This window comes from Pararge aegeria, chromosome 23 (genome assembly GCF_905163445.1).
Source record: "Pararge aegeria chromosome 23, ilParAegt1.1, whole genome shotgun sequence".
NCBI classification, from domain to species: domain Eukaryota; kingdom Metazoa; phylum Arthropoda; class Insecta; order Lepidoptera; family Nymphalidae; genus Pararge; species Pararge aegeria.
In genome coordinates this window covers 3,291,129-3,314,193 of record NC_053202.1, presented here as the reverse complement: position 1 = coordinate 3,314,193, position 23,065 = coordinate 3,291,129, and the positions used below count along the sequence as shown (strand labels likewise).

At 34.6% G+C, this 23,065-nt stretch overlaps 1 protein-coding gene across 7 annotated transcripts in view; it reads right to left on the bottom strand.

Annotated features, from left to right (window-relative positions):
* LOC120634184 (mushroom body large-type Kenyon cell-specific protein 1) overlaps positions 1 to 23,065 on the bottom strand; it is a 315,805-nt gene that overhangs the window by 161,607 nt on the left and 131,133 nt on the right. The window contains exon 1 of one of the 7 annotated variants that reach the window (XM_039904629.1): positions 19,237 to 20,258. The exons of 5 other annotated variants lie outside the window; for them this stretch is intronic. The gene's annotated coding sequence lies outside the window, so the exon portion shown is untranslated. Of the gene's footprint in view, positions 1 to 19,236; positions 20,259 to 23,065 lie in introns of those variants that run through there. One more of the 7 variants, XM_039904630.1, reaches the window with a different exon arrangement.

Below are 23,065 nucleotides of genomic sequence, written 5' to 3'. Positions count from 1 at the left end.
GTGGTCTGGCGGCCTTCGGCTTCGGCTTCGGCCGTCGCTACTTACCACGACAAAGACGTGCTGCTAAGCGATTTAACGTCCCGGTACGATGACGCGTGAAAACCGATGAGAGGTATGGGTTTTAATATAACTGACCCCCTTCCTAACAGATTAGCCCGCTACCGTCTTAGACTACATCATCGCTTACCATCCGGTGAGATTGCAGTCATCAGCTAATTTGTAGTGGGATAAAAAAATAAAAATGAGATTTGTTGGCTTAAAGCACGGTTCTTTAGAAACCCTTGCACTTTTCGTTTTAATTTTTACCACCACCTCATTACAATGAGCAAAATATGACTCCAATATGTAAAAGAGTTCTTTAATAGTACAATAATAATGGTGCCAATGCTCAATCCCTAAAATGACCTGAATGGAAAGCTCTAAAATTAGTTCTTTTCTATGGGGGAAATATTAGTGTAATATCATTAGGCACCTATTGTTACCTGTTAGTTTAGTTTAGGAATTTTAATTTACATTAACACCTTTATATATTCCAGTCCTGCTATACAGGATGTTTGGTGCATCGTGTGCCAAATCGAATCTGATGATTGGAGGGGTCTTTGGCTATCTCTTCAGCCCTCGTAAAAAAATCTTGCTCAAACGGTTTTTTTTATACTGATTTTAAATTGTTTTTTTAAAAATTGTAAAAATTCTACATTTAAATTTTAATAAAAAATAAAGTTGTTAAGTATTAATTAATTTTCTTTTTAATCTTTAATTTGTAACGTTTTACGCTTCTTTTGAAACTAGAATTACACGCCAGCAACATCTAGTTTTTGTTTTACAGCCCCGCAAAGTTTTTTTTACGTAAAAAAATAAGCTTGAACGTCAACTTTCGGTTTTAATAAAAAAAAAACTAAAAGTGATCATGTTCTTCCAATTTTTTTAAAACATCTCTGGACTGTCCCCTTTCTAATGGTGTGCAATATGCCATGAAAAGTAATTAGTAACATCACTAATTTTCAAATTTTCTAAACTTGGTCGCAATTTTCTAATATTCAACAGGTGAAAGAAAAACAAGGGTTTGCGTAAATAACACTCACAAGCAGGTAAAATTTTTAAATTTCGTAGGTTTTACTTGAAATAAAAATAATACATTGCATTTGAAACATTTATTTCATAATTTTTACAAATTCTGCTCAAATTGTTCACCCCTGTTTCGAATGCAGGCCCGACATCTTTGACGTATTGTTACAGTTGTAGTCCGAAGCCGTATTTCGTTCTTAATTGTACCGAAGGCCGCTTCTATGCGTTGTATTAGTACCTCCCTCGTTGGGACTTCTGTGGCGTATACTAGCTCTTTGGCACGTCCCCAGACATAAAAATCTAACGGAGTTAAGTCTGGGGAACGTGGAGGCCATGCAATAGGCCCATCGCGCCCAATCCACGAATTGGGGAACACATTATCGAGGTATTCCCTCACAGTTAAACGCCAATGCGCGGGACAGCCGTCATTTTGAAATACTATGGGCACATCTTCATTAAACACGGGCACCTCGGCCAATAATTCCGGCAGATCATTTTGCAGGAACTCTAAATAATTATCGCCATTTAAGTTATCAGGCAGGAGTGATTGGGAATCAGGTAATTGGACCGCACTACCTGCCTGATAACTTAAATGGCGATAATTATTTAGAGTTCCTGCAAAATGATCTGCCGGAATTATTGGCCGAGGTGCCCGTGTTTAATGAAGATGTGCCCATAGTATTTCAAAATGACGGCTGTCCCGCGCATTGGCGTTTAACTGTGAGGGAATACCTCGATAATGTGTTCCCCAATTCGTGGATTGGGCGCGATGGGCCTATTGCATGGCCTCCACGTTCCCCAGACTTAACTCCGTTAGATTTTTATGTCTGGGGACGTGCCAAAGAGCTAGTATACGCCACAGAAGTCCCAACGAGGGAGGTACTAATACAACGCATAGAAGCGGCCTTCGGTACAATTAAGAACGAAATACGGCTTCGGACTACAACTGTAACAATACGTCAAAGATGTCGGGCCTGCATTCGAAACAGGGGTGAACAATTTGAGCAGAATTTGTAAAAATTATGAAATAAATGTTTCAAATGCAATGTATTATTTTTATTTCAAGTAAAACCTACGAAATTTAAAAATTTTACCTGCTTGTGAGTTTTATTTACGCAAAAACTTGTTTTTCTTTCATCTGTTGAATATTAGAAAATTGTGACTAAGTTTAGAAAATTTGAAAATTAGTGATGTTACTAATTACTTTTCATGGCATATTGCACACCATTAGAAAGGGGACAGTCCAGAGATGTTTTAAAAAAATTGGAAGAACATGATCACTTTTAGTTTTTTTTTTATTAAAACCGAAAGTTGACGTTCAAGCTTATTTTTTTACGTAAAAAAAACTTTGCGGGGCTGTAAAACAAAAACTAGATGTTGCTGGCGTGTAATTCTAGTTTCAAAAGAAGCGTAAAACGTTACAAATTAAAGATTAAAAAGAAAATTAATTAATACTTAACAACTTTATTTTTTATTAAAATTTAAATGTAGAATTTTTACAATTTTTAAAAAAACAATTTAAAATCAGTATAAAAAAAACCGTTTGAGCAAGATTTTTTTACGAGGGCTGAAGAGATAGCCAAAGACCCCTCCAATCATCAGATTCGATTTGGCACACGATGCACCAAACATCCTGTATTATCCTTCCAATTTAAAATGATTGTGATAAACATTCAAATAATGAGCATTTAATTAAGTATAAAAAAATGACATTGTTTATTTCCATATTTGTCAAGCCGATTTTTTTTTCAATATATGTGCCAGCCCTAGTTATAAATATAAGATGTCTATGGTCGCTTATTACGTGTATACGTGTGCATTTAGTTTGTATGCGGGTATAAAAAAAGAAATAAATCGCGGGTGAACGGCCCCACGCCGGCCGCGGTTGAGGCAGGGCAGGTTTCAGGACGTCAGCGCGGGCAGTTTGACAGCTTTTGAGCGTTCCCTTTTTGAATTGTCATTTTTTTATGATCTCTTTAAAGGATGGCTACAGATAATGTAACTCCGCGTGTGTCATGGACCTTTGCAGCGTTCAACAAGTTGCAATAACTACCGAACGTAATGTTTAATATAATTTTATAATTTATGCACTTAGATTTTCGTAGATATTTATAATAGATATACAATTTTTATATTTACAATTAAGTATTTCAATAGTTACTCGTATCTGTGGTAAATGATAATTATACTTTTAGCACAACACTAAATAATTATTTGACCTAGTGCTGTTGTACACAAATTTCTAAACTACACTGAAATAACAGATAAAACTGTACAGATACACCAAGATGTGTAATTTTAGTTTAGTCTGGAGTTTTGTTTATAATACAATTATAATTTAGTTTAGTTAAAATAATAAAGTCAGGTATTTCCTATTTTAAATGTTGTTCTCATGTTTTTTTACGATTATCATAATCGTTAAAAGGAATGAAGGTTGTCTACAAATTGTAGCATAGCTGCAAATATGCTGCAGATAATCTTACTTTGCAAGTGTCACGGACCTGTGCCGCGCTCAGCAATTTGATTAAGATTGCAATTTCTTATTGACATCGGCCTTGGTTGAGGTCGCGCAGGTTTCTGAACGAAGGCGCAGGCAGTTTGACGACTATTTTATGAATTCGATTTTTGAAATTTTAATGCTTCCTTGTTTGACAGCTACAGATAATGTAAGTTCACATGGGTCAAGGTACTTTGCTGCGTTCAACAATTTGCTTCAGTCATGCAATGATATTTCATTCTTTATCGCTTGTTGTATAATTCAAAATTCATTTATTTTAAGTAGGCCTACTTAAATGCACTTATGAAACGTCAAGCATGTCTGTCTGTACTCTGTAGTGACTCTACTAACGGATCGGCAGGCAGATTCCATCGATCGACAAGAAACTCAGCAGTTGTTCTTTTCCAACATTAATTTACAGTTTAACTTTGGTTTGTATAGCTTGTGAGAGACAAAGTTTTCTAAGTTGGGTTAAGAAAATTCAATATAACTGCTAAAATCCTAAACGGGTAAGCCCACTACCTTCTTGGCGAAACATGCGTAGTGAGTACATTGCCGAAGATGTGTTTGGTTTGAATAAATTATAAATAGCACCGGACAGCTTTTCGCGGAACATAGCAAATTACTCTTAATTTTTATTATGACATTAAGGCCGTAAATTAAAGGAAAATTACTTATTATTTTTAATTTTATTTTATTACTCATCGACATCATCATCCGTAATCTATTAACGTCCCACTCTTATGTACAGGCCTTGTATGTCATAGGAGAGACGGTTTTAGAGCATAAACCCACCACGCTGCTCCAATGCGAGTTGGCGGGCTTTTTATTAGTATTTTATTTAAAATTAGGTCTATCACTCAATTACTTTGCCAAAAGACGGCATTGTTAATGTTTAGAAATGTAAGTAAAGCATAAAATCAACTTCAAGTATGTTTAAGATAAAAAATTAAAACTAGTAAGTATTTTTGGCGGGAAGGTGTAAACATCCCGACATTCGAACTTTCACCTTTATAATATGTATTAGTGAGATAACAGAATGTAATAAAAATTCACTCTCACCGATTTATCACAAACAACAGTGTATGTTTACGAGACATTTATTTACAAAGTCTAGAATTAGTTCATCGTTCAGTGTCAGTATCCCTTAGTGTTAATGACACTTGGTTGAGCAATTTAAACTGACTAATTGGCATGTTTATAGCTTAGTTAGGGCTCCGACCTGGCTTTTCAGAGGGACAGCATTCCATCCCCGGTACCTTTTACTTTTCGGAGTTATGTGCCTTTTAAATTAAAGTAAATCAAAATATAACCAGTGTTACAGCAATTTTATAAAGTGGGTAAATAATTAGACATTTGATTACTAACCAATGTTGATGACATGGAATTGGTGGGTATTTTGCTATAAATAAGACTGCATTATCGATACACTCCAGTCCTACATGGACTCGAACGATGTATAGATACCTCTCGGTGTCTTAGTCGTTTATCACATGTTCATAGCTTAGTGGCTAGGGCTCCGACCTGCCTTTTCGGAAGGACCGCGTTCGATCCCCGTACCTTTTACTTTTCGGAGTTATGTGCCTTTTAAATTAAAGCAAATCAAAATATAACCAGTGTTACAGCAATTTTATAAAGTGGGTAAATAATTAGACATTTGATTACTAACCAATGTTGATGACATGGAATTGGTGGGTATTTTGAAATTAATAAGACTGCATTATCGATACACTCCAGTCCTACATGGACTCGAACGATGTATAGATACCTCTCGGTGTCTTAGTCGTTCATCACATTCAGCAGGGCAGGGTTCTTTCGGTACGCAAACTATACGTGCTGTTAATTACTCTTCGTAAGCACGGCAATACTACCTATGATTCAGAGTTTGTTAAAAATAAGCTTAGGTTGGATAGGATTTGTCAAGTTGAACCACGCAGAACCGCTTTAGCTGGTCGCCACTCTTACTTCATAAGTTCAATGCTTTATAACAAAATTAATAAAAAAATATCCATTAACTCATTAACATCATGAAAATGTAAAATTGAATTAACGAATTGGCTTCTTAACCTAACTTATGATGAGACTGAAAACCTTATTCAATAATACATACGATCACACCCTCACCCTCACCCACACTCACATACACATACACATAAACACACGCGCACGCACACACTCATATTTAGTTTTTTAAGTACAATTAATTATATTAAAAAAAAAAAAAAAAAAAAATATGGATGTATTTATGTAAATGTAGAAAAAAAAAAAATTGAGTTTATCAATGCTTTCAATTGAATTTAATTCAAAAAGTTTTTCGGTTTTTATTTTTATTAATCTCACTAGATTTAATTTAAGTGTATGGTTCTCGCTCCAGAGACGGGCGATAATAACTGCGACTCAGTCTTGCACTATAGCAGTATTATCGAATTTGGGTTTCATGATACGCATTACCTTATGTTTGCCTTATTTTGGACTATTTTTAATTTGCTGTGTAACTGTTAATTGAAATAAACTTATTACTTATTACTTATCACATGTTTATAGCTTAGTGGCTAGGGCTCCGACCTGCCTTTTCGGAAGGACCGCGTTCGATCCCCGGTACGCACCTCTTACATTTCGGAGTTATGTGCCTTATATATTAAAGCAAATCAAAATACCACTAGCTTTAACGTCGAAATAAAACATCGTGAGGAAACCTATATTCCTGAGAGTTCTCCAGAACGTTCTCAAAAGGCTTATAAAGTTCAAAATGGGGCGATATGATGATAATGACGAAGTCCTGTAAGTCTTTAGAATGTTTAGGATTTTCAATGCACTTATTCAAATTCAAATTCAAAATTTCTTTATTTATGTAGGCCTATCACAGGCACTTATGAAGCGTTCATACAATTATGTTTACATAATTGTAAGGGGATGGTGATAACTTCGTACGCCTACTTAAACCTAAAGTTACGAGGGTTCCAAACGCGCCCTTGTCTTAGAAGAGCCCACAACAAATTTAGCCGGGTATTTTTTTTTCGTTATCACCATCTCACAGTTTATTTATATTGAGCTATGAAGCTAGAGCAATTCACACCCAAGCTTTTTTATCGTTCAAGTAATCCTTAATATTATAATAGGATTTTTCTGTAAACAATAAATAATAAGCATCTGTGGCCTTTAAATAAAGCCGTATAATGTGCCATGTGTGTAATGGCAGATTGGAATACAGTTTTCACAAATCCGGGTGTCGTACGAGGCGACTAAGCGAATATAACTGAGAACTGGCAGCAGCTTCCTCGTACTACTACCGTCTACTACCCAACCGCCTACCCAGCGTGGTGATTATGGGAAACCATCCCATTGGGAGAGGCCAATCCATCAGTGGACTGTTATAGGTTATGGTAGCCAATGACTCTTCGCCTGTATGCAATGACTGCGAAGTGTGTTATTCTTCCTTGTTTAAAATTCGTAGAGAGCGAGTCAACAGTTTTCTAAATATTAAAAACATAAACACACGAACGTGGAAGTGAACGCGAGTTTTCCAAACATTTGTTTGTAATGAAAATAAAAAGCCAAATCACTAGTTGTTTTGAATTATTCTGAATGTATCTTCAAATAAGCAGTGGCATGAATACAGGGTATACACCAAGCGGGCAGATGATATAAAATTAAAAAATCTCCAGTACGCGTTATAAAAAACATAAGGATAGCCATTGTAAGAGTTATAAAAAGCCTACCCTTAAGTATTTATAACTCGTACTGGAGATTTTCTTCATTTTACATCATCTGCATACCCTGTGCATACCCTTTATGCACGCCACTGCAAATAAGATCAAATATTTCTAGGTTAACCTGGACTGTATTCATTATCATCGTCATAATGTATCTTGGTTATTTCAACCAGCACACGAGAACCCGATCAGCAGGTCCTCAAAATTACTCGTACTAGAAAGAAGAATAAACGACCAAATCTTTCAGCGGAGTAAACGAATTTAATTCAAATTTTGGTATACATATAAACTTTTGATCATAAACAATATAGAATAATAGAACTAGGCATTTTTCACACTATCTAGTCCCATTTAGACGGCCGATTGGCGCAGTTTGCAGCGCCCCCGCTTTCTGAGCCCAAGGCCGTGGGTTCAATTCCCACTACTGGAAAATGTTTGTGTGATGAGTACGAATGTTTTTTAGTGTCTGGGTGTTTATATTCTAAGTATTTATGTATGTTATATTCATCAGTCATCTTAGTACCCATTGCAAAAGCTACGCTTACATTGGGGCTAGATGGCGATGTGTGTATTGTTGTAGTATATTTATTTATTTATTTACATAGTTAGTCCACAAACAATGGATGTCCATTGCTGGAAATAGGTCTTTTGTAGGGATGACTAAATACCAAGGTCTTGAATTAATTATTCAAGAATTGTATATTCATGTAGGCCTATCACAGGCACTTATGAAGCGTTCATACATGTTTGTTTACATTATTGTGAGGTGTTGGTTATAACAGCATTCGCCCTGGTCCAAGAAGACTCCACAAAAAAATGCCTTGCCAAAAAGCTTTTTTATTGTTTAAGTAATCCTTATAGGTCTATTCCTCGGGAACCTAAGATTATTTTGGGATAAAAAGTAGTAGTTGTGCTAATCCAGACTATAATCTATATCTTTTCTTTTCTATCTATTATATGCGTGATTGAGTAACAAACATCCATACAAAGTAACGCATTGATAATATTAGTATATAGATAACGTGTTTTAACGTATTGTTTAAACTTATTCATTGAGTATGTTCAAAAGTAACTTCGAAATCATTTTATAAAGTATACTCAACCCCACAAAGGGTTGTCGTCAATGCAGGCGATATGCAGATATTGTACCATCTGCATTTATTTCCGTTTCTGGTAAGTCTATTATTTATATACACCTTTTACTTGCGAAGTTACAGACGGATATATATATAGATAGAGATTTTGATATATGTAAAGCTATTAATATCTGAATAATAAAAAACAAAAATTTGGCATCGCTCTCGGAAATGTTTAAACAGCGAAAATGAACAAAACCGCACATTTAAAATACTCTTGTAGAATTCCAAAATTAACCAAAAATATCGAACCGTAAACAATGAAACGTACGTTAAAAATAATTTAAAAAAAAACCTTGCAGACAAGAAAAGAAAAATATTTTAAATAGTTAAACATCAAAAATTATGAAAACTGCTTATTAAAAATACTTCCCGCGCAAGCAATTTCCAAAAATACCAAACCGTAGACAATGAAACACGTTGAAACTCAAAAAAAAAAGCATAAAAACATTGGAATTGAGGTCATTCAATTTGGGGCCGCGGGCGAAAGTGGTCGTTTTTTTTGTTTTTTTTTTGCTTATTGCTTTCGTCTGGAGGCCGCGGTCAATGCGTACTTATTGTTGTACGTAAGGGCTCGTCTAAAATGACAGATTTTTCGTTAGGACTTTGAAACAAGTTGATGCGAGATATCTATACAACTTAGACCCATCACGCTGCTCAATTGCCAGTTGATCATCTCAGGTAACGAACTGTTACTCTTAGGTAACAATTATTATCTGTTGTTCATTACAATGGCCCGACCATTGAAGGCTTAACCATTGTGCTTCAAGGGGTACAGAGTAAAGGGTAACCAAATTGGGACCTCCAAAGGTTATCTATCCAACTATCAATTATACAACTCTGATTTTCGCTTTGATTTCGAGGAAATAAAACGAAGATCAGAGTTAAAAAAATACACATTTTTTAAATGAAACAAGGCTTGGGTCAACGACTATACAGCCTAATCAAAATTTAATTTTTAATGGTATAAGTTATCTGGAAGCATTATAAAAGTAATGACATTAGATTTTGGTTTCATTTATACCCTTTTTACTGTGCATAAAAAAGAGTTTTGCGAAGTGAATAATATATTACGTAGTCTCTCAGTATGAACGCGTCCTAGCGGGATGTTGGTTGGCAGATGTGTTCGTAAATTGAGTTATATGACTCAACTCCTCGCCCGCACCACGTCCTTTGCAGTATTCCGGAGCCCAAATTAATGGAAATTTTACATTACACTCATTTGTCATTTAATCAAAGCATTTAATATGGAAACACTTATTACATCATCCCTACAAGATCCTACTCCCATCCACGTCCCACTGCTGGGCGCAGAACTCCTCTCGCCCACTATGCATGTGAAGGAGTTTCACGATTAATATAAAATGCAATTGATAATGACACCAATTTCATAATTCTGGCGGGTAATAAGAATTTCTTAGAAGAAATATGTAATAAAAAGGCTCGCATGACAGACGTGAGAACATCGAAACTATTTTGTATGAAAATATGCATGAAAGGACGGTTTGTTAAATCTTATTAACATGATTGATCAAAAATATAGTAATCGGATTTATTTGAAGGAGAAAAAAATAAAAAAGAACCGAGAGTATGTAAATCTCAACTTCGACGCCACTGTGCGTTGCTACGCCAACAAAAGAAATAACATTTCCCGCCAAAACATTTGTAATAACTCTACCCGGGGTTCAACCCAAAGACCGTGTGATCCGTAGTCGGGCAAGATAAGCACTAGAACTTTTCAGTCAGGTAGAATCTTAACCTTTCCCGGGACTCCATCCAAGTCTCAATCATTGAGGTTACAAACACTATATAGCGGCCAAAGAGGATACAAATAGGTACTATTAACGGCTAAAGACAGAACACGTTTGATTCCCGCGTTCATTCTATGCCTTTAACCTAGAAAGGTTAAAGACATGGACATATTTTCTCTTTAAATATCTTTAAAGCCTTTCCTTTTCATAAACTCGCATAAATTTACAATATAATTATATGTTTAAAAATGAAAATCTTGTAGCAATAAATCAGTCAAAGTTGACGTCCCAACACTAAGAATAATTACTAATATTGTAATACAAACAAATTAAAAATGGTAATACTATATAATTAATACAACTTCAATTATTTGTATTCGTACAACACAACTTAATATTTACATACACATATTGATTGAGACATTGTAGATACCTACTTGACTTGAGGAACAAGTTTTTGCGTAATGACATTAATTTTTTTCACGGAAGAATTGCAAAAGTTCAATGTCGTTCAGCCTATAAAAATGTTTTGGATTTTTCTTCGATACAAGTATGAATGCCGTTTATTTTGAATGTGGTTTGCAGTTTTTTTTTGTGTTTATACTATGTCAAGTGGATGTTCAAAAAATTCCATTTTTAAAAATAAACACCTAACAAGAGAAAAATCTAAAGTTTTTCAGCTTTATAATATCCTAGTAGTACTTTAACGTTACATATATGTTATTATTTAATTACGCTTCAATAAACGTGCTGTCACTGCATTAAATATAACAATAAAAATTGCTTTTCATATTTTTAGGTTAGATAACAATTATTTATTGTAAAGTCAATATCTCCTGAGGATGCTCCGGTTTCGGAGCGAAACGTGCGTAGAAGGTACATTGCTGAAGATCTATTTGGTGTGGAGTATACGGATTGAAGTAATTATAAATTCTCCTGCTTTTCGCAGAGTATAGCATATTAAGCTTAATTTTCATAATACATCATGGATTTCCGCAAAGTAACGCCTGCTTCTATCCGAGTTTAATAGAACAGTATTAGAAAGTATTATCTTAAAAGGCAAGATTTTATGTTTAGGTGTGTCAAGGCGATAGTAAATAGGTCAACTCTAACTGATACTTAGGTACAGAATAGGGTTATATTTGCATCCTGTCAAGGATAGTCTTTCAAAGGAAACATGTTGTTACTTTGTCTCTACAAAATAGATAGTTAAATCCTTTAAACTTTTTCGTTATAATAAATCCGAAGTATTGGCTTTTTATAGATAATTTAATTTTATAGCCTAAGTATAGGTTTAAAAAGTATTCTTATATTCAGCAGGAATACGTTCTTATCGCAGGATATTCACATTTATTTGTATTGTACAAATAAATGTGTTGATTTTGATACTTTATGATTTGTTAGGATTAGAAAAGGACAAACGTTGAATATAAACAATATTATAATTTTTATGTATTAGGAAATATTTATATTTAGTAGTCGGTACTATATTATAGTTAGACTTGGTAAGTATGCTTTGTATATTATCCCCTTTCCCCAAAGTCGGGCAGAGATTGCTTTAGCAATAAGACCGTCTTTGGATTCACTTTTGTGAAAATATATAGCTGTATTTGCGTTAATTGTCGTGTATTTGTATAAGAAAAATTTTAAGCGGTAGAAGCGCATTGGTTAGGAGCTCGACTTCTATTTCGGGGGCCGAGTTCGAATCCCAGCACGCACCTCTAACTTTACTCAAAGGTGTGTTGAGTCCACCAATCCGCACTGGGCTAGAGTTGTGGACTATACTATAGCCCCTTGTCATTGTGGGAGGAGACCCGTGCTCTTTAGTGGGTCGGTAAAAGGTTGATGCGATGGTGATGATACACGATACAAAAAATATTTTTAGAACCAGTTATTGTATTTTAGTCAGTAAGTGCTTGCTTTTAAACATATTTTAATAAGGTTGAGTACATAAAAGTTGCACGCCTTAGCCTATACCTAGAATACCGTAACTATATTTTATTTTTAATTATTGTAGTAGGTAGGTATTTCGCTTCATCTCTTTTCCTTTGAATCTCTCCCACTGCCTGGTTCACTGGAATACATTTCTTATAGCGATAAGTGTTTCGTTACACATCTTTTGTTACTTTATGTTTGATATTAAATCTTTTTCTATCTGTCTATTTTATTTTGCGTCTATTTGTTGATTTCTTGGTTGGTTCGTATTACCTTAACTAATATAAATCAAATTTAGCTTATCGTATCTTCTAGACCTCCTCTTTTCTATGTTTTTTCCTTTTACACCTTTGGTTGCCTGGAAGAAATCGCTATGTAGCGATTAGGCCACCAAATTGTACTCTGTTGCTCTTTGTTTATTTCTCTGTAACTGCTTTTTTTCTTTGGTGTACAATAAAACTGTATTTTAGCGTTCATTCATTCATTCACTCGTTCAATCATTCATAAGCATTATGTGGTTAATATTATCGTTTCTAAATTACTAAGTTGTGGAAACTTCATTGGTCGAAAAATATTAAAAATATAAATATTGTTGCCCTGAAAAAGCTTATAATTAAATGAATAAACAAAAATGTCCTAATCAGTGTTTAGTTAAAATAGACAACTGATGAGTGACCAGGTGGCTGCGCTGTTATTAACAAAATAGAAAAATTTTAAAATGTTAATTGTTGATGTTGCAGAATACTAAGTCTCTTGCAGACGTCTTCTAGGTAGAATCTGCCTTCCAAGCTGGTAGTAGACTCATTACAAACAGACAGACACGAGGTTTCAAAAGTACTTGAAGATAAGACTTTTTAAAATAAATGAATTTCGAATTTCAAAGGTACCCAGTTTTTGACTAATTAACACTGACAATGTAGTTCCATTTTATAACAGTAGAGGTAGAGCTAATGTAATGATTATAAATACACTCGCAGCTCTAAGTGTGTGTCTACGTAGACACGAGATTGCGACACTCAAGTGCAGCCTAGACCGGAATGGCAGCTGAGCTAGTAACATTGACCGTTACCGTCGAGTTGCGGTCAGATCGACTTGACGTCTTGCAATCTTAGGTACTTGTTTATAGCGTCGGAGTATCGAGTGTAGCTTTTTGCGTAAACCATTCTCGCTAAAGTTGGCATCATCTCGATCGCATATAAACAAAAATAATAATAATAAATAAATGTATATAATAATTTATCACTTTGGAGCCCTGACCGCCGGTTGCTTGGGCATTCAAAAACCCCAAGCAAGCGGAGGGTGGATGTTTTTTCTTATAAATTTTTAATAAAGTCTTTTTTTTCTTTCAAGCATTGTTAAGAATTACAATAAAAAATTATAAGCAATATATGATAGATATAAAATAAATATACTACGACACTACACACATCGCCATCTAGAGTAACCGTAGCTTGTGTTTTGAGTACTAAGCTGACTGACGGATATTTTATTTTATAAGATTCATCTCTCACAAGATAGAAAAATGAATGTCAAAATGTAGTTGATGTTTGAAAAGAGCAACAGCTGAGATTCTTGCCGGCTACTTCTCGGTAGAATCTGCCTTCCGAACCGATGGTAGAGTCAGACAAACTTGACTTTTCAAAAGTGCTTATATTAGACCTACTTGCAATAAATAAATTTTGAATTTTGTAATATACAGATAAACGCAACATTCATGTTCATCACACGAACATTTTACAGTTAGAATCGAACCCACAGGTCTGTACTCAGAAAGCAGGGTTGCTGCCCACTGCGCTAATCGGCCGACAAACTTATACGTTCCCATAACTGAGTCCACGCGTGCTATTATTATTCATATATGAGTTACATCATTTAACGAGTGCCAGAGTAACAATATTACAGCATGAGCACCGCAAGCCCACGTCTGAATTGCGACAGACTATATCTAGTACCTACCTGCGACCGGAATAGAATCATAATGGACGGTTTAACATTGAATTTTCCCGCGTCAGGTTCTATTTTGACGTTTCGCACTTTGTATTCATTTATTTATACTCTATATTTGCGCACCGCTACAAGTTACTGAAACAAAAGAAGAATAGAACGACAGAAGCAGAATACTAAAGGCGGCCTTATTGCTTAGTAGTGATCTCGGGCAGGCAACCGTAGGATTAGGAAAACTTGAGGAGAACATGCAGTCCGTGCATACTTAAGAAAAAAATACATACCAAAAACTACATTAATACATTCTAATCCTTGAACTAGATGACACAAATAAAATAAAACATAATATAATAGATATAAAAAAGAATACATAATTTATTTAATAATACTTATATGAATGGGTTGCATTTAGTAGGCTTATTATCAGAAATTGCACTCCATTTGGGCTAATTTCATAAAGCAGTTAAGCTGGAAATGTTTTTATCAGTATCCTCTTTGTAAATTATGTGATGTGATATTTACAAAGAGAAGATATAACAAAATATGACAACACATATTATAGGTTTTGTTCCACTAAACATCTACTGTCCATCTGTACGTACATCCATCTGTTTGTCAATGGACTGTATCTGATTATCCGCAATAGGTAGAGTCTATAATCTTACAGAATGTGAAAATACTTTTATTGTTGCTGTACAAACATATAATTAATTTGATATTATCTAATAGTTTTGGTGCTAAAATTTTTGCCACCATAATACTAATTTGTGTGGTGTTCCTTGATACGGATAGGGATTGTTCGTGATACGGAACTCTCCTTATTCGAGCCCTTCTCACACTTAGCTTTCTAACATATTTATGTAAATAACTTTAAAGACGAGGGTTCTTGGAAGCAGACCGCTCCGCTCTCTTTCGCAAGATAGAAAAATTCTCAATATTGTAAACTGTAAAATGATGTAGAAAATGGGCAAGACGCATATTAAGGAATCTACTGACTTTCTTGCCGGCTCTTCTCGGTAGCCTTCGGAACCGTTAGTAGAGTCACTACAAATAGATTGACTAGACTTTTGATAAAGTTATTATAAGCTAGGCCTTCTTGTAATAAGTGAATTTTGAATTTGATTTTTTTTGTATTTTATCTGTAGTAAATTAATTAAAATTGCGATCCCTACTTGTAAAGCTTCTATTATCTACGTAACTAAATAGAAAATCAGCGTTTGTTTTTCACCCGTTTTAGTGGGACGCGAATGAAAGTTAACTGCGATATCCATATAGCTGCTTGGCACTAAATAATAGCTGCCATTAAGACCGTGATCTTTTCAAAACTGCATCTGAAACACGGGGGAAAGTGTCTCAAACACAATTGCGGTACATAGAGGTCCGTTTCGTCGTAAAAGAAATCGGAGCGTCGGTTTGAACGTCTAAATTTTATTTTTTAGCAATAATGACATATTTGCAAGTAATAGTTTGTAAAAGCGACGTAGAAGATCTAGTTTTACTTAGCTTTCCTTTAGGCTCATGCGCAAATATCGCTTAATTCAGTGGTTTAGCATACATCTCCTTAGTTTAAAAGTTAGGATAACATATTTATAATGACTCAGACACCGGGAGGTATCTTTGCGCCGTCTGAGTCTGAATAAAAGACTGAAGTGTTTCGCTAATGCCCCCGTGTTTATGTCAAAATATCGTGAACATTCTTTGTGAATCAAAATATACAATTTTAATTATTTCTTGCAAACTATTCAATAACTTAAATAAGAATTTTTAGCACATTTGTAAAAAGCTGTAACCAATTTAGTATCACTTACAGTAATCTTTTGTTAATTCAGTGGTTACTTGTAACAGTATATAAAGTACTAATTTTATTTTAGTGCTAGGTAGGAGCATTTTTATTATTTAACTTTTTATCTGTATACCACATCATTAATATATAGATATAAAAAAAAACAGAAACATGAAGAAAGAAGTAGAATATAAGAGGCGCTTAATAGCAATCTCTGTCAGGCACCTTTAGAATTAGGAAAAAAGTTTTTTGCTGTTTATAATGTCCATAATTCGATTTAAAATTTAGCTGAATCAAAGATTCTGGCATCTCAGCAAGATATTTTAGGGATATGAGGTAAAAAAGACAACATTTAGTTAGATTGAATGCCCGGCTCAGTGATTGATACAACTGACATACCGTGTATTCCGAATTCTGTTTCTTCATGCGTCAAATTAATAATTACCTACTATTTACTTATTGAAGTATTTAAAAACATACAACGTTTTCTTGAACTAAGTATTTCGAACATTTGTTTCCTAAGGAGAATAGCAAAAAGAAAGAGTACCAAGAAAAATCTTAACAAACTAATTAAAAATACTGATAGGTAACTAACTGTTATTTCGAGATCACAAAAAAGCCTACATTCTAGAGCCAGCGCTACCAAGTCTTTGTACAACAAAAACCTTGACTCTACCATAAACGACCTAAGGACATATTTAGAGATGTTATGTAAAAACCTGTATAACTTACGTCCTAAGATATAACATAAGGCTGGCAGATTTTGTTATACATTTTCAAAGTCTGTAATAAAAGTCGATGCTAGTCGTATAAAAATTACTTTTGATTTGTTCATACAACTTTTATTACGACGGTGATATTTTTTTTGTTTATAACTGCAGCTACGAGGTTCCAAACGAACCTTGTTCCAAAAGTATAGATCAATCTAAATCGGGTATTCGCTTTCTTATAACCATCTCAGTGTCATTAAAACTCAGCTCTGCGTAGAGTCAAACAAAATTATTATCAAGGTTTGTATGGTCTGTCCTTTGATACAAAAGGATTTTATCACTTTATTAAAACTTATTGACAGACATCTCTAAGGTATTTAAGTATATAAAATATACGTTTCTCATGTGTGTCTCTACAAATAATAGTTAACATGACGAATTTAGCTTTAAAGCACGGAATAGTGCAATCTTCATAAAAATATCAAAAAACATTAATCCGAGGCGATAGGAATAAACGTATGCGATAAAAAAAGCGGCTGAATATGAAATAAATTCGAATTCAAAAGTTCAAGTGCGCGCCCCGTTCTGCGCACGCGCGAGTCCTTGCGCCCGCGCTCGGCCAAGGCGAACTCTTACACAACTGTCAATGTCACTACATAGCCTACAAGCTGCCGCCATCTTGGATATAGTCGACTTGAAGGCTACGGTCGTTAGTACATAGATGTTTCTCAACTAGACGAGTCTATTACGTCGGATACAGCGTGTAGACTATCTATTGAAGCAACCCCCTAATCGTTACTTGACTACTAACTTATACTCTTTGTTAGCTTGTAATTTTGGGTTGTATTCCCCTGAATTATATTTCTGGAGTACTATCTACATCAACGCCAAATTATGTCAAGATCGGATTAGCGTTTAACAAACAGATAGACATTTTTCGTGTTTGGTATTTAGTAAAAATAATCAATATTATAGAATGCCTTCTTATAGCTATTTCGAAAAATACGATTAATATTAATAATAAAACGAAATCTCATATGTTAAATTACTTAAATAATTAAAACAAAATATTATAGAACTGTCTACTTGTTTATTAACATCTAAACTTTTGCACTAAGAGTTATAAGTTTATTTTAACGAAAGCATGTATGATAGAAACAGTATACCTATATACATGGAAATACGGCCCTGATTATCTAATTTATTCAAATCCACCGTATTTAATACATCCAAACACACTTTAATAATTGACTGTTTGAACGATGTCAAAATTTACAAAATAGTATTTTGTTTGCAGTTAAGATTTTATTACCCTAGAATTAAGTTCTCAACTCATGCATTGATATTTTAAGAGTAAGATCATATTGATACATATAAACGGAAATATTTTGAAATTGTGTTTTAAAAAAAAAACATTTTCTACTTAAAGACATTTATAAATCTAAGCTAGGTTCGTAGCTTACTTCTAGGTATATAAAAAGTATATTATTATAGAAGAATAATATATATGTAAATGTTTGTTTCTGATTTAAGTAGAAACTTGTGTTAGGTTAGGAAAACATTTCAAATTTATTTTGTATAACAATGACACCGTTTTTAAAACACAAGAGTGATACACCTATGTTTTTTCTAAATAATATCTATTGAAGTATTTTAGGTAGCGTAGCGTTAAGCAAAGATTCTTTATGTAATAATCAAATTCGTATTTACCTAATAGGAACTTAATTTGTAAAAAGCTTATAATGTGTTGTTAACGTTAAAATAAATAAAATGTATTATATTTAAATGCATTATCAAATTTCCTGATTGCATTTAGTGGCCTGGTTTCGATTTATAAATATATTTCAAGGACAATACATGCCGGCAAAACTTTATCGATTTCCATGCAACTTCAAAACTCACTGGTAATATGTAATTTTATTGGGCTCATATTATTTTAATATACAGCGATTTTTTGTATCTAATCAACTCTATGAAAGATAAATAGATGGAAAGAGAATCAATCTCCTTATTTTTTAGAAGATTAACCGAATCGACACGAAATGTTTTTTAAAATTCAGAAATCAAAATTCTTTTCGTATGACGGGAGCGGCAAAAAGTTCCGACGGATAACTTTTAGCCTACGACCTCCCCGTAGCATCGTAGCGACTTCGACAAACTAAATTAAAACTTGACAAAACTAATACTTTATGCGTTAATTATTTCATTTATTCTCATTCTAAATGTATTAACAAGTTTTTTTAAATGACAACAACTATTTATTTTCGTAAATAGAATAGGTAGATATTTTTTTTAAAGCAGCGAAAGTTTAGCGCTAGGTTCGTAATAATCTGAACATTTTAGTTTAGGAACTAATTTGAATATTTGAATGTGGAATAGAAATCTAGTATCGCATTTTCTATTCCGTCATTGGCCTTCGATCAAAATATAGGTTGCAATTTATTAACGCACACACGCACGTGTCACGCACACGACGAAATAGCGTCATAGAAAAAAGAGTGGGACAGATAACGTTATAGGTGGGGCGGAGTGGTGGGGGAAGAAAAACACAAAAAATGTGCGTGAACCCCACACACGTGAGCGTGCGTTGCGATTACAAACTACACGCACACCGACGCACCGAGTCAAGGAGAACGCAAGATTTAAGGGCGATTTGTCGTAAAAAAGTTTCTTTGTCCCTACTAAACGGTTTTCGTACTCACATGCGTCAGAGGTGGCCTGTTCCTCCTCGGTCCAGTTTGACACTTCGGTAGTAATTTTCGTAACTAAAATTAAAAAAAAACGAACGCAAAAAGTCCCGATCCTCGATCACCTGGTCATCAAACACTAGCCGTACTTCTCGGCGGATACACTGTCACCAATAACAAACAAATAACACATCATACTCTGTCACTACACAAAAAAGTGTCCTTATAGATATAAAATAGTTCGGGTCCTTAGATTTCCTTTTGATATGTTCGAACGTTTTAAAAAATTCACTAGTACCGAAAAATATGTTTTTGTTTTGTTTTTTTTAGCACTAAGCACTAGCCGAACGATATGAATATTAATACAAATAATTCTTTTTTTAAATTTAAAATTTAATTTGTTTTTTTTTGTTTATTAAAATATATTGTCTTGTTCTTTTTTTAAATAGTTTTGTTTCGTGTTTTTCTTTTGGAGGTTTTTAGCGGTTGTCGCGTGTATCGCTGTGTGGGAACGGAAATGCGACTCTCTACGGATTGTGCTAAGGCGGGACTGCACCGACGGCGCACTCTGTACTAGACCGCGTGCGTACTTAGCCATTACCTTGTATTTACTGGGACCGAGAACGTCGAGCTATGCAGTCTTGATACTTGCAGCGCGCGATAACGTTTGAAAATATTACATTTTGCACGAACTAAGCTTAAATATTTAACCCGAACTTTTTGTAAGTGAATATATATAATTTAGCCACCACCTCTGACGCGTCTTTGCTACAATCCGCCGGTAGTTTTCACGAATATCTCGATGCGGATATGTATGTTTGGATAATGAATTTTTTAAAATCTCTTATTAGTAAGTTAAACTAAGGAGTGATTATTTCATGTAAAGTCGGTATTGGTGATAACAGTGGTTTTGTACGGCCAACCCAACCTCTTTGTTTAATAACGTCACAAGTAGTATTTACTTATATTTGTTAAGCTAATATTATTATAAACTACATCACGCCGGTTAACATGAAAGCTAAGACAAGTTTTACTGTAGTCAAGTTTTTGGTTAGTAAACTTTAACAACTTTGTAGAATATTATACATTATACTTACCTAAAAATGTGTCTGCTAGCGATTCTAATTCGGATTAGGAATTCAGATTATATGAGCACAGAATTAAATTGTGATAAATTATGAATTATAAACAGTTAAATTGTAATTGGCAAGCTACAGTGAGCTAGCATTCTATAAGCGAATCTAATAACATCAAACAAAATAAGTGAATAAAACTAAAGTTCGTTACGTATCTCCAGACTATTTGATCGCGCTATATTGCACACATGCGCAGAATGCACCGTCGTTTAATGCACCCGATGCCAGTGTGAGTGCCCGCGCTTGTATTCGAACCTTGGACATTTCAGTTATACTTACTTATCTTATCTTTTGTTTAACCTCAAAGACTTCTGAATTCGGTCGCGTAAATTTTATTTAAGCGTTGCCGAGTTCGAATTTTGAAAAATTCGAAACTTCAAAATAGAACGCCGACGCGCTAGTGTGCAAAGTAAATTCAAAGTGTTTGTGTGAAGTTTTTTATCGTTTTTTTCTCAGAGTGTGGGTGCGTTCGATTGTGTACTTATTGTGGATTTTGCGCCTGTGTACGCGGAATGGCCACGTCTGTGTGCGTGAGTTCTTGTAAGAAATGGTTTCGTGAAAAATTTTGTCGGTATTCATATAGATGGCGCTGTAACTTTGATGCAAATAGCACCATCAAAAATTACGTTCGAACCTTCCCACGCAACTATCGCTCCTATTTCTATTAAATTAAGATGTATAATTAATTGTGTTAGGTTTAGAAAAAAATTCGAATCTAGCATGACTCCACTCATTTTCCAATCGTTTCGTAGAGAAGCCATTTTATTTTCGTGACGCGTTGAAGGCTCTTAGATAAAATCGTTAGTTAATGGTACTTAATAATAATGATTGACTAGCCGGATGTGTTTAGAAATACTTTTGACGACCCATTTGATCGTACCTGTATTGGGATGTGGGTTTTTAACTCGATAACTTGTTCGACTGGGGAATTTATCTTAAACCTATACCTATTATAAAGAATGTACGTAATAGTTTTAGCTTTAGTCTTTAGGTTTGAACTTCTGCCTTGGAATTAAGAAAGCCTTCGTGACTTCGTAACTTCGTAACTTGAAAAACTGGGGAGTTTGTATGTGCTTAATATTATGCTTATATGTTTGTATATGCATATCTGAATATGCTTTGACGGAAATTTGGAATGTACATACTTAGCTAATGCCTTGAATTAATATATACGCTATTTTCTGTATATTAGTTATATAGAGATAGTATATATAGTAGTTTTTTTGTAAAGGAAATATATCTTGTGTATTTCATGACTGGCACAGTAGTTAGCGCGGTGATCTTTTAAGAGCGAGTTCCAGGTTCGATACCAGCACGGCTAGCATAGGTATTATTATCTTCCCGGGGAAAGGAAAAATGTATGTCCTCCCACACTGCTTTATCAACTTTCAGAGCACTGGGACACAAGTGGAAATTATATCCTATGTGTAATAAAAAACGGGGATAAACTTCTCCTATTCCATATTTCCGTGCTTTAGCAGGTGGACACGCTAATTATATCCCTCTTCAGGGGATATAATCGGGGATATAATTTTTGTATCCTGCACGTGCTATGCAGGAAGGGGCAATATGTGGATTTATAATCTCAGAATTTCTCTGGATTCGTCTGGTCGGATCGGGGTTGCTTACCACCGTGCAGGAAATTACGTGTCGTCAAGTGCTATACATAGATCACATTTCGATTGGGGTTATACTCCTAGTCAGCGTAAGTACTACGAATAATTCTTTTTTTAAATTTAAATTTTTTTTTTTTTTATAAATGTTTATTTCAGATAAAATATACTTAGCTTAAAATATAAATATAACCTAAAATGAACTATTTAAAACTAAATAAAATCTAAAACGTCCTCGAAAACGAGCGAGGCACAGTTCCTAAGATGCTGGCAGCATTGCCCCTTTGGATGGCCAAACTCTCTCTGCTTTCTGAGTCCAAGGCCGTGGGTTCGATTCCCACTACTGGAAAATATTTGTGTGATGAGCATGAATGTTTTTCAGTGTCTGGGTGTTTATATGTATATTGCTATTCATTTATGTATATTATTCATATAAAATTTTCATCAGTTATCTTAGTACCCATAACAAAAGCTACGCTTACTTTGGGGCTAGATGGCGATGTGTGTATTGTCGTAGTATATTTATTTATTATTATTTTTAATATCAACGGGCCTACTATAACAGGGTACGGGGCTCCTTCCAGTAAGAAGTCCACCACGCTGACTCAGCGCGGATTGGTGGAATATAACAATTTGTTTCCAAAAAACCCGCTGCATTACCAGCCACCTCTTTTTTATTTGAAGGCCAAAAATTAAACGGCAGGCAGTGCTTTTGTACTTATGTGGATTGCCACCGCTAATACTCCAGTAGCAATACTCAGAAGTATTGCAGTGTCGTAAGTGTTGAGACAAGTGTGCGATGTGCTAATTTTCACACTTCACTTATATGTTGCTTGCTTAAACAGGACGTTTAGCGATTTGTTTAAACGACTTCCCCATAACGCTGTGGTTTTATGTGCGATTTCTCAAGTTTGATGCCCGGCTTGAGAGATTTGGGAATTTTCGTGGCTGTTGTCACATTAAAAAACAAGTCATGCCGCTTAGTGATTGAGCGTTTCGGTACGATGCTGCCGATCACACCCCTAACTGTTTAGCCTGTTGCCATATACTTCTTCTTCTCAGTCGGTTCGCTCTTGACTCAAGAGCATTACAAAA